This window comes from Abramis brama (assembly GCF_963993115.1).
Source record: "Abramis brama genome assembly, chromosome: 22".
Lineage (NCBI taxonomy): Eukaryota > Metazoa > Chordata > Actinopteri > Cypriniformes > Leuciscidae > Abramis > Abramis brama.
The window spans coordinates 27,817,408-27,830,926 of NC_139984.1; the positions used below are offsets into that span (position 1 = coordinate 27,817,408).

Genomic DNA, 13,519 nt, shown 5'->3' on the forward strand with positions numbered 1-13,519 from the left:
TGAGCTTTGTGACATGGTGCATTATCCTGCTGGAAGTAGCCATCAGAGGATGGGTACATGGTGGTCATAAAGGGATGGACATGGTCAGAAACAATGCTCAGGTAGGCCGTGGCATTTAAACGATGCCCAATTGGCACTAAGGGGCCTAAAGTGTGCCAAGAAAACATCCCCCACACCATTACACCACCACCACCAGCCTGCACAGTGGTAACAAGGCATGATGGATCCATGTTCTCATTCTGTTTACGCCAAATTCTGACTCTACCATCTGAATGTCTCAACAGAAATCGAGACTCATCATACCAGGCAACATTTTTCCAGTCTTCAACTGTCCAATTTTGGTGAGCTTGTGCAAATTGTAGCCTCTTTTTCTATTTGTAGTGGAGATGAGTGGTACCCGGTGGGGTCTTCTGCTGTTGTAGCCCATCCGCCTCAAGGTTGTGCGTGTTGTGGCTTCACAAATGCTTTGCTGCATACCTCGGTTGTAACGAGTGGTTATTTCAGTCAAAGTTGCTCTTCTATCAGCTTGAATCAGTCGGTCAGTTTGGAGTTCAGGAGATTGTCTTGACCAGGACCACACCCCTAAATGCATTAAAGCAACTGCCATGTGATTGGTTGATTAGATAATTGCATTAATGAGAAATTGAACAGGTGTTCCTAATAATCCTTTAGGTGAGTGTATATGTAACCGTTAAAAAGGTTCAGGTTAAATCCTACTAAATGGGATTATTGTGCCACCTGCTGTCATAAAGTTGTACCTGCAGCAAACGCTATAATGACGAAGGATTATGGGTAATCCTCAAAGCAATGGAGGATTTTCCCTGATGTAACGTGTCTGTGAATGTTTGGGACTAAACAATGATAATTCACTTGAAAAGCATGTAAAAGTTAAGCTAGATTTCTTTGGTTGAATAATATGTATTGTTGATTACTTTTACCATGTTTTTATAAAGTCAACCATCTGGTTATGTGTTTTATAGCCGATAGAAAGTCTCCAGTATAGTTAGCTAACTTCAACATGATGCCGTTTTTCCAGACAGAGCATGCGCTGTTTGTCCACATGTGATGACTATTCAACACTGTTGTCTTTTGTCATGAATGCAGATGTGGAATAAACCTGCTGTTACCACAAACCTGACAGGATCCGAGAGATTTTATCAGGCAGAAGACATTACACAGAGGTTACATATACACATACCATAGGACACATACACACACACAGACACACACACACTGTTCTTGAAACTTTTATGTCAGTAAAGCCCTTTGAATTGAATATAATTTTGTGTTTAGTTGTGGAGAGAAAGGGGGACTACTCCCAATAAGGTATAATACATTTACAGTATTTACTGTATATATTTTTCTTGTGCTTCTATGGTCATAATTACTAACATCCTAATGTTATGTTCTGTTCAAATACATTCACATAAACCTGCACAACAAGTGAATATCAATTAAAGCTGCCCAGTTTAAGTCAAGAAAGAAGTCTGGTCAACAGTGAAAATATACAAGGCAACCAATTGCATTCAACAAAACATTTAATTATATATTATATCTAGGAATAGAGCAAGTTTTCCTGAATGGTCTGTCCTCAAAGAAACTCGTTCGACTTCCTACAGGGAGAGAAAGATGGCAGAAAGCAGGCCAGAAAAGGAATTCAGGTGTTCACAATAGCCATTACATTCTGCCACCGAAGCTGTAGGATGATCTGGAGACCTGGTGGTGAATTGAGAATCAGTCAAATGCTTATCCATACACTGATAACAAAAGCATTCAAACTCCACACTATAAGTAATGGATTTTTGGGATGCAATATATATATTTTTTTTTTACATTTTGCCACACTTTTGCAATTAGAACCAATCACAAGCGTTTTGTAAGTTTTTAAGTCTGTACATTTGTAAGTCCCTCAAAGAGTTTTCACTTCTGGAAAACCATCCATATATGATTAAATAATCCAGAAACCAGCTACCAATGAATCTAGAACTTCACTTTTTAATATTCAAAGCAACATATAGCTCAACCTACAGTAAAACAAAAAAACAAAAAAAAACGCTTCTTAATAAAACAGTTCTTTGCCAAACTTAAGACGATGTAAAAAGACCGACTGAAGTACATTCACTGTGTAATGAATAATGCATTGGTGACACTTTACAATATATGGTTAATTTGTTAACATTAGTTAACTACCTTAGTTAACATTAACTAAGAATGAACAGTACTTCTACAGCATTTATTAATCTTAGTTAATATTAAAGGTTGTATTTGTTAACATTATTTAATGCACTGTGAACTAACATGAAAAAACAACGAACAGCTGTGAACTATGCACCAGTTGTTTTTTTTATTAATGAACTAACATTAACAAAGATGAATTAATGATGTAACAAATGTATTGCTCATTGTTAGTTAATACATTAACTCATGTTAACTAATGAAACATTGTAAAGTGAACAGTTACTTAAGATGTAAAGATCTCAAATCCACTTGAGCTTCCTCTGATGAGATGAGATGAAAGGATCTAGAGGCTGAGGTTTGAGGGAGGATGCATGTCGACAGAACAATCATGCTTGCTCTTTTTAAAGGAGAACTCCGGTCAATTTTAACATTGAGCTAATTTTTTTGTAAATTTGGAGTGCTGTCAATACAGCAGCCAGCAGCCATATCACCCTGTAGCCAAAGACTGGTTGCCCACTGAAGCTAAGCAGGGCTGAGCCTGGTCAGTACCTGGATGGGAGACCTCCTGGGAAAAACCAGGTTGCTGCTGGAAGAGGTCTTAGTGAAGCCAGCAGGGAGCGCTCACCCTGTGGTCTGTGTGGGTCCTAATGCCCCAGTATAGTGACGGGGACACTATACTGTCAAAGAGCACCGTCTTTCGGATGAGACGTTAAACCGAGGTCCTGACTCTCCGTGGTCATTAAAAATTCCAGGATGTCTTTTTGAAAGAGTAGGGGTTTAACCCCGGCATCCTGGCCAAATTTGCCCCTTGGCCTCTGTCTATCATGGCCTCCTAATCATCCCCATATACTGATTGGCTTCATCTCCTCTCCACCAGTAAGCTGGTGTGTGGTGGGCGTTCTGGCGCAATATGGCTGCCGTCGCATCATCCAAGTGGATGCTGCACATTGGTGGTGGTTGAAGAGATTCCCCGTCATGATCCGGGTTCCTTCTTTCTCTGTCTCCCTCTTGTGGCCACATCTCACACTTTTTCACTACACCATCACCCTGGTCTCATCAGTACCAGCTGTTCCCATTTATCCTTAATCTCCGCTCATTCATCTCACCTGTTTCCCCTTTCCCCCTGATGTTTCCTGCTATTTCTAACACTCTCTTTCTCTGCCTCTTTGTCAGTTTATTCCAATCTATCTAATGCTGAAGACGCTTCTCTTACCTCTCTTGTCAACGAATCGAGTCCTGTCCTGTCCTGTCCTGTCCTGTCCTGTCCTGTCCTGTCGAGTCCTGTGTGGTTCATGAGGAAGCCTCTCCTCGAGTCAGTATTCTCATCCTTTCTCTTGCTGGCTCACTGTACTCTGCCCTGCCAATTCAGATGCTGAGTTCCTGATTAAGACACGGTATCCAGCCTACGGTACCTTCTCTCTCGGCGGACTTCGCCTCTCACTACAGTCTCCACTCGGAGCTCTACTTCGCCTGACGCCTCGCTGCGCATCCTGAGTTCCAGTAATTTCTGCCTAGCAGTTTATGTTGATTCCTACAAAGCGAAGTTTTCAGTTGACTGTTTCCTGAGAATCCTGAGAAGATTTATGTTCTTTATTGCTTCAGTGATTCGCTTCTCATTTCCATTAAAGACTGTATTATTGTCAATCTCGCTTTTTGGTCCTCTATCTCTCATTACAACACCCCCCTTCTATGTAAAGCGATTTGAGGTCTCAGAAAAAGCACTATATAAATGTAACAAATTATTATTATTAATACAGAGAACAACGACACCGTGTTATCCTCCTTTTAAAATTTGCACCCTGTTGACTTCAATGGGGCAAGTTTTAAACCTGCTTTTAGCCTCTTAACATTCTTGATGTGTCCTTATAAGTGCACAGCCAATGTGAGTGATTCCTTCAGAGTGAACGCGGGTCAATCTGACTGCAGTAGATGTGAAAGATATGAATAAAAATGATTTTATTTCAGCCAGCGCAAATACCTGTATTTACATCCCCATAAAATAAAACATCTTTTGAAGTCAGGGCAACATACTGAAAAACTTTCAAAATCATAATAAGGTTGAGTGCAGTATCCAAATATTTCCAATATTTCTGCAATGTTCAGAGATGTCCTGACCTACCAATTTTGTCCTCTATTTAAAAAAAAAAATATGATTGTTTAAAATAGATTCCGAACCAATGTTCCCAAGTTTCAAATGATAATGAAACTGTAACGTGTGTGTGTACATGCAAAAATGATCACACAACATCTGTCACAATAATCATAACACATACATGCATATTGTGAAGTCTTATTTTGTATGGTGCTTTTGTGTAGTCATCGTGTGAATGCACACTCATTTTGTGTTTCTCATTGTAGGTGGGAATAAGCGAAGGCATCAACTGAGAAGAAAGATTGCTGTTGAGGGAAGTTGAAAAACTGCCTTGCTCCCAATGAACTCCTGGCTGTGGTGGACAACTACTACTGGCCATGGGAATGTAAGTACTTCCTCTGAAATGCACTGAATACAAATTGTTTGATGCACACATCTTGATGTAAATATGGAATCTGATGTAAAAACTAGGCAATATGCACAAAAAAAAAAGAATGCAGTAATTTGTAAATGGATGTGATCGAACCCCTTCGCGAATTGCTGGGGTTCTATCTCATCCTGTCAGGGTTTATTTCTCTATTGTAGTAGTACAGCATGCAAAATATCTTCTGTCCCAATGTTTTTATAAGAGGTTGTAAGATAACACTTTGATGTAATGTATTGCAGGTCATGGTGATATGGAGCGGAAAAAAAAATGTTTTAGGCAAGGTAATGCTGCTGGCTAGACTGAAAGAAGAAGTTATTGTGGTTCGCGAAGTCAAGCAGCGCATAGAGTACATGAGGAGTGTTGCTGGACTGATTGAAGAGTTTTCCTTTCAGCTCACTGGAGACACCAATGGGAAATGTAAGGATGATAAATAGTTCGACTTTTTCTTCAGTTTGCTTCTCTGGTAACCATTGGCTCATTTCTTTATATTTTAATGTCACATTTTCCGGCAGTACAGAGGGCTTTATGGAGGAAGGACGAGAGGGACTACTCTGTGTGCTGAAGAGAAGATTGTGGGAAGTTGAAGCACAACTGGCTACAGCACGCACAACATACAAAAGTATTCTTGGACTGCAAACATTGTCTGAAACTGTACAAACCCATTATGTTAACCCATTAGTCCCCACCCTCTGCCCCAACCCAACCAGTGGTGATTCACAACTGTCAAACATGACAAATTACCTTGTTTTTTTTAGCATTACATTTTTGTTCGAAATGTATTGCGCATCCCTACATAGCTTCACTGTAGTTGTGTATAGTTTGTATATACTGTACCTACTGTAGTGTTACTCTCTCCAACAGTGTGCTATTCCAGCTTATGTTTCCACGTTAGAATATTAATTCTCTCTCTCTCTCTCTTGTGAAATATTATGACAATTTAAAATTACTGTATATATTCTATTTTAATATATTTTAAACTGTAATTTATTCCTGTGATCAAAGCTGAATTTTCAGCATCATTACTCCAGTCTTCAGTGTCACATGATCCTTCAGAAATCATTCTAATATGATGATTTGATGCTCAAGAAACATTCATTATTATTATCAATGTTGAAAACAGTTGTGTACAATTTTTTTTCAAAATTCTTTGATGAATAGAAAATTCAAAAGAACAGCATTTATTTAAAATAGAATATTTTCTAACATTATAAATGTCTTTACTGTAACTTTTGATCAGTTTAACTCAACCTTGATGAATAAAAGTATCGATTTATTTGATTTATTTCCCCCAAAATAAAATAAAAATTCGTACTGACCGCAAACTTTTGAAGGGTAGTGTTTAATGTTACAAAAGCTTTAGATTTCAGATAAATTCTGTTCTTTTGAACTTTCTATTCATCATAGCATCATGAAATAAAATTGTAAAAAACTGTTTTCAACATTGATAATAATCATAAATGTTTCTTGAGCATCAAATCATCATATTAGAGTTATTTCTGAAGGATCATGTGACACTGAAGACTGGAGTAATGATGCTGAAAATTCAGCTTTGATCACAGGAATAAATTACACTTTATTATTATAAATATTATTCACATAGAAAACAGCTGATTTAAATTGGAATAATATTTCACAATTTTTTGTTTGTATTTTTAATCAAATAAATGCAGCCTTGAAGATACTTATTTTAAAAACATTAAAAATCTTACTGACGGCAAACTATTGAACGGTAGTGTATGTTATTTTTTAGCCTTTGTCAGTGTTAACTTACTTACTCATATTACCTGTACAATAGCAAGCCACTATAGGGCAAAAACGATATTGTAGGCTTCATATTCATGAGGCTGTCAAATGCTAAGGCAGGCATAACAGCTGTCAAGCCCGATGTTAAAAAGATTGTGTCGGAAGGGAAATGTCAATTCTTTCGCAAACTGTGTGATTGTTACATTTTTGCCTATGTTTTGTTTTGTGTCTCAATCATGTGACTCTCGAGGTTCCTGTCGGGAAAACAAAAACGGCGGACATTAAATGGAAAATTGGCTGCTGCTTCACTGCTGTCCAGAAGTCGTCTTTTTTTCTTTCTTTTTTTGCTGTGTGTCATATACACAAGGAAAACTGTTTGAAAAAAATAATTGCTGTACCACTGTGTCTGAAATGAAAGGGTATGGTCTGACAGTGTCTGCTTTATGATAAATTTGGGTTTTCAGTTTGAAGTAGTTTGAAGTAGATTTAAAGGTTAAAGTTTGAAGATTTTGAAGGCAATAGCTAGACTGGGTAAACCCAGCCTGATCTGCAGGCGATTTGATTTCGCCCTGCAGTGAATGTTCAGTCTTAAAAGAATGAGCTTGGTCTGGTGATAGCCAGACTAGGCAATAGCCTACAGTCTATCAGAAAACAGACTGATATATTGATAGATGGACAGATAGATCGATAAGGTGTTTTAGCATGTTATGTAAACATGTTTTACATTGCTAGCATGTTTTAGCATGATTAAGCACATTGCTTTCATGTTTTAAGCATTTGGCTAACATGATTTAAAGGGGTGGTTGAGTGTGATTTCACTTTTCTAACTTTAGTTAGTGTGTAATGTTGCTGTTTGAGGATAAACAACATCTGCAAAGTTACAACGCTCAAAGTTCAAAGCAAAGGGAGATATTTGCTTTTAAAGAAAAGGACTACAACAAATGGCTGGTTGGGACTACATGACATTCCTCTCGGGTTAGTGACATCACTAACCCTAGAATTTACATAAACCCCGCCCCCGGGAACACCCATGTTGAGAAGAGGAAAAGTTGTTGTATAAGAGTACATTTGTGAGTCAGCTCAAACTTTAGCATCCATCTTTTCACATGCAATAGAAAGTCACTCTGTGTGTATCTCACAAGTTCATATATGAGAAATTTATAGATTTATCATGACAGAATATCCTAATTGAAGATAGTTAACTCCACATCAGCAACATAAATTCATCAACTAACCATTCAGAGACGTCCTGTTGCATTCTACATGTTGTCACTTCTTCTTGAGTCTCTCCATCCTTATCTGACTCCGTTTAACATTGAAGGCAGAACAGTTTCTGTCATTTTAGTGTGTCTGCGTGAGGTAACAGCAGCTGCTAACAGACAGGAGCTCTTGAAACCTCGCCCTCTGCAGCAGCTCATTTGCATTTAAAGGGCCAGACACAAAACGGTGCGTTTTTGCTCACCCTCAAAAAGTGACAACTTTAACTTGCTATATAAAAATATCTGTGGGGTATTTTGTGCTAAAACTTAACACACACACTCTGGTGACATCATAGATATATTTACATCTTGTGAAAGGGGCATTATACCACCCCTTTAACATGTTGCTAGCATGATTTAACATAATACTAACAATTTATAACACAAATTAACACATTGCTAGCATGTTGTTAGCATGAATTAATGCATTACTAGCATGTTTTTTTACACATTGTTAACATGTTTTAGCATTGTTTTTTGCATGCCTTTAGTTTAACCAGTTTTAGCACATTGTTAGCATGATTAACATGTTGTTATCATGTTTTACCATGTTACTATGAATTAACATGTTGCTAACATGAATTAACAACATGCTGCTAACGTATTTTAACATGCTGTTAGCATGTTGCTTGCATGTTTGAGCACAAAGGTAGTTGCTAGGCTTTGTTAAATCAAGCTAGCAATATGCTAAATCATGTTATGAACATGCAATGTCCTTAAACATGCTTGAAAGCTCTAAAAGGAGTTTTCAGTCTCAAAAGATGAATATTAAATAGCACAAAAGTATGTTGGCTTTCTCAGGCCAAAATAATAAACAGCATACACTTCACCTTTAACACTATACTTTACAGTAAGAACCCCACGGTGAACTGTAATTTAGAGATGATTATTGCAAAATTATCTTTTACAACAAGTGTAAAATAAAAATAAAATATGTCAGTGCAGGAGTGAGAGTATAGAAGAAACCATAGATACAAACATGTCATTTATTTAATGTTTTACATAGATCACCGCAGATGAGGCCTACATTAAAAGAACCATATGGAACTGTATTCAAATGTGAACCATCACTGTAACATCCCTTTATGCTAAGGTATGAGAACATTTGGTCTAATTTGCCAAAACTCATTTCTATTAACAAAGAACATAATCATACATTCAAAACCGGTCTAAAGATTTTATGTTATTATGGCTTCCAGCAGCTGATGCTTGTCACACAGTCACCATTATGTCACTGAGGTCCTTGCGTTTGAGGTCAGGCACTTTGGCATCAGACGCAGGATAGCCAACAGGAAGCAGAATTAGAAGCTTCTCATTGGCTGGTCGCTGGAGGAGGGACCTCAACTGTGGACCACAGTTCAAAGGAGTGGTCGTCACGGTAACCAGCCCAACATTCTAAACCCACAAAATGGAATATCACATGAAATTCAAATTCAAAGATCCACAAATGTTTGATGTGTGCGTTTCCGAGTCTCACCTGCAGGGCGGCCAGCAGAATCCCACAGGAAATCGACACACTGATTTCATTGTAATAGTGAGTCTTTTTCTTGCCGTTGGGCAGAAGTCCATGTGTCTGCTTAAACACTAGGATCAGATACGGAGCCACATCCAAATACTCCTTCACCCAGTTTGTCCTGTGAAAGAGAGTATTATAAATATTATCACTTATTATTATTATTATATTACTCTGTATAGCATTACAACAACAACAAAAACAATAATAATCATAATTATTATTATCATATAACAGTGTGTAATATAATGTTATCAACTTTATTATTTCTAAGAAATATTGTATTATATTATGTGTATTGTACAGTATACAAAAATGACAAAAATAATAATAACAGATTTAATTATTATTATTATATTATCGTGTATCATATTATAAATATATTTTTAATTTGATAAATATTATAGTATTATAAATATTATTTCTTATTATTATTATATCAGTGTATACCATTCCAACAACAAAAACAATAATAGTAATAATTATTATTATTATATTAGTGTATAGTATTATACATATATTATTTAAATCTTAATTATTATAGTATTATTAACATTATTTCTAATAAATATTGTTATTATATTCCTGTGAACAGTATTACAACAACAACAAAAATATTAACAATAATTCTTATACAAAAACTGTGTAAAGTATTACAATAATAATAAAAAACTGTGTAAAGTATTACAATAATAATAATAATAAAACATTTAATTATTAATATATTTTAATGGATCACAATATAAATATATATATTTTTAATTTTATAATATTATACTATTATAAATATGATTGTTTCTTATAAATAATATTAATAAATGACTGTATATTGTATTATAATCATAATAATTACACACACACACACACACACACACACACACATATATATATATATATATATATATTTTTTTTTTTTCGTGACCTGTTTGGAATAGTATTAACCATGGTAAAAAAGAGATAGAAAAAAGTAGCCACAAGGGGGCACTAATACCATAGCTAAATGAGTTTATAAACTCATATTACTATTATTGTTATGTGTCTGTAATTGTTATATTAAATTATAATACATAATACATAACGTATAGTAGGCCTACAGCAAAAATAAAACTAATAAACATTAAAAATGTAAAAAAAATAAAAAAAAAATATTTTTGAAGCCTCTTGTCTCTTTGAAACACACCGAAGTCTCTTCAGGTCATGGACCCACTTGTCTCCCATCCTTTGCTTGTAGTTGATCTTCTCCTCTTCCTCAACGATCTCTCTGATCTTGTGTTTCACTTCGGCATCAGACACCACCACAAACGTCCAGGGCTCAGTGTGAGCTCCACTGGGTGCAGTGCCTTCCACACACACACACACACACACACACACACACACACACACACACACACACACAATGAGTGATGAAACGAAGGGCTGGTTTTGAATGGTTTCCATCATGGTGGCATTACCTGCAGTGCGTATGACATTGTCAATCACTTCTTTTGGAACCGGTTCTGGACTGATGAAGCGGACAGACCGCCTCAGATTCATGAGCGAGTAAAACTTCTCCGAGCGTTCCAGCATCTCGGCAGCAGAGTACTGAGCTGGAGTGTACGGGATGTGGACTAAGTTTTCTTCCTCTGTTGTGTCTAGCCAATCATCATCATCATCCTCTGTGCACAGAGAACAGATTTAGACAACCAGGCCAATCAAAAGAAACACAAATTCACATCATGGCAGTCTCATCTCATCAGTCTCATCTGTCTTTTGTTTTTATTGGTCATCAGAAACTGTCATATATGCAAAATTACTTATATGCAATTATTAAAAATTATATATTGGGTAGCACTTTGGATTAGGGTCCAATTCTCACTATTAACTAGTTGCTTATTAGCATGCATATTATGTTTATTAGTACTTATAAAGCACATGTTAATGCCTTATTCTGCATGATCATATACTACACCCCTTAATCCTACCCAATACCTAATCTTAACATCTATCTTACTAACTATTAATAAGCAGTAATTAAGAGTTTACTGAGGCAAGTCATAGCTAATACAGAATATGTGTTCCCCAAACTAAATTGTGACCAAATATTGCATATAAACAGTGCACTTAATTGTTGAACAGACTAGACACATTTTTAAAAGTGGGCTGTAATCGAGTATGTTGCAACATCTTCAGCAAGACTTTTTTGGACTTGAACCTTTGCATTGGGTTCAAAACTCTGTCCCAGCAAACGTTGAGATCTCTTCAAAAGTTCTGCATCTTTGCGCTCAACGTCAAAGGCATGTGGAGTTTATGTTTGCTCTCCTTGTACTGACTCTAACCATCCAGAAAGTTTCAAGTACTCAAGATGACACTGATGATGTTCAACATATTCTTAACCTCCTGAGATCCAGTAATAAATGTTTTGTTCATTGCAGTCATCATGTGCTTTATTGTTTAAATACTCGTCTACTTTTTTTTATATGGTCTATTTATATCCATGATGGGTTTTGTAAATGTTTGGGGGCATGGCCAGTATGATTAAATTATTATATGACACAATATAATATTACTATAGCCTACATTAATTTGAATTATAATTAGAAAATATGTAATAAAAATATGTAGCATGTATTCTGATTCTGAAAAAAATCTATAATGCATCTATACTAATGCTGCTTTATTTATATAAATGTTTACATAATATTTGATTATTAGGATTATTTTAAGTATTACTGATTTTTAGGCTGGACAATGGGTGAAAAACTAAAATAAAAAGTCAATTTCCTTTCACTTACTACTTTATTGTTACAGTAAAAAAAAAAAAAAAAAAAAAAAAAAAAAAAAAAAATATATATATATATATATATATATATATATATATATATATATATATATATATATATATATATATATATATATATATATATATATATATATATTAACAGTGTAGAGTACAGTACCGTTGTGTTTCCTGTTGATTTCTGTGTCGTCCTGCAGATCTTCATCCACCCATGGTCTGGCTGTCTCTCCTGAACTCTTCTGCTTGGATCTGCTCTCTCTCCTCTGGGAGTTTTTGAAGAGAAACCCTATAATAACGCACAAAACCGCCACGAACACCGGAGTAAGAGAAGAAAACTACTCGGTTACTATCGTAACCTCGGTTCCCTGAGATAGGGAACGAGTATTGCGTAGCTATACGCAGTGGGGAAACTCCTTTTCCTCGATTTACTGAAGCTTTTATTTAAAACGCATTTGCAGCTGCACAGCTAGCACATTGAGCGCAGCTCGCTCATAGGCTGTGCTGCAGCAACTGCTTAAACCAATGGCGCGGGCGCCTCTGACAGGCCACCAATGAGCAACATTGCATGTCAGAGCTCCCCAAGGGGGCGTGGCCTTAGTCTATATCAGAGCCCCGAATTCGCCATTATAGCAGGTTCCACGACTGAAGCGACAACTCACCTGGTTACTATAGTGCGGCCGGCTACGCAATACTCGTTCCCTATCTCAGGGAACCGAGGTTACGATAGTAACCGAGTAGTTCCCTTTCGAACGGTCACTTCGTATTGCGTAGCTATACGCAGTGGGGACGCCATGCAAAACGCCGCACTAAAAGTAACTGGTTGCCACTGAACTCAGGATCCCTGAGCCCAATATCAGCCAGAAACCTTATATATGTTTGATATATATAGACCAGACACTGTCGGGCCTTTTATAACATATATGTGTCAGTAACACTACCAACCCAATATACTAATGAGCCCAGACACCGTCGGGGTTATTTAGTAAATGAAATATAACCAGCAAGCGGGTTTTATATAATGTGAATGATTATGCACAGTACACTGTAGAGAAGACCGGGCACTGCCAGGCCTTCATCATACTGAAAGCACCTTCGCATGCAGAGAAGGAACTTCCATATTATAAAATTTCATAAATGTGGACGGCGAGGACCAGCCGGCCGCATCACAAATATCCTGAATAGGAAACCCAGATGACCAAGCCCACGACAAGGCCATGCCTCTCGTCGAATGGGCTTTAATACCTATAGGGCAAACCTGACCCATCGAGGTATAAGCCATCGATATAGCATCCACAATCCATCTAGACAGCCTTTGCTTGGTGACTGGATCGCCTTTGGATCGGCCACCAAAGCAGACAAATAGCTGTTCTGACTGTCTGAAAGATGCAGAACGCTCCAGATACATTTTTAGTGCTCTGACAGGACATAGAAGATTAACCTCCCCGTCCTCGGCAGAGGGGGGAAGGGCTAATAGCGTAATGACCTGTGCTTTAAACGGAGTTGAAAGTACTTTAGGTACATAACCATGCCT

The 13,519-nt window shown here is 36.9% G+C and overlaps 1 protein-coding gene and 1 long non-coding RNA gene across 9 annotated transcripts in view; one reads left to right on the top strand and one right to left on the bottom strand.

The window, feature by feature from the left end:
- The window catches only part of LOC311072890, a 47,769-nt gene extending 41,021 nt beyond the window's left edge, over positions 1 to 6,748 (top strand). For all 4 annotated transcript variants that reach the window (XR_014604068.1, XR_014604069.1, XR_014604070.1 and 1 more), the window contains 3 exons: positions 4,537 to 4,655; positions 4,937 to 5,114; positions 5,210 to 6,748. This is a non-coding gene — a long non-coding RNA (uncharacterized lncRNA). The remainder of the gene's footprint in view (positions 1 to 4,536; positions 4,656 to 4,936; positions 5,115 to 5,209) is intronic.
- Positions 6,749 to 12,186: 5,438 nt separating this feature from the next.
- Positions 12,187 to 13,519, bottom strand: part of LOC311072880 (caspase-8-like) — a 36,475-nt gene continuing 35,142 nt past the window's right edge. For all 5 annotated transcript variants that reach the window (XM_084098227.1, XM_084098228.1, XM_084098226.1 and 2 more), the window contains one exon: positions 12,187 to 12,326. The gene's annotated coding sequence lies outside the window, so the exon portion shown is untranslated. The remainder of the gene's footprint in view (positions 12,327 to 13,519) is intronic.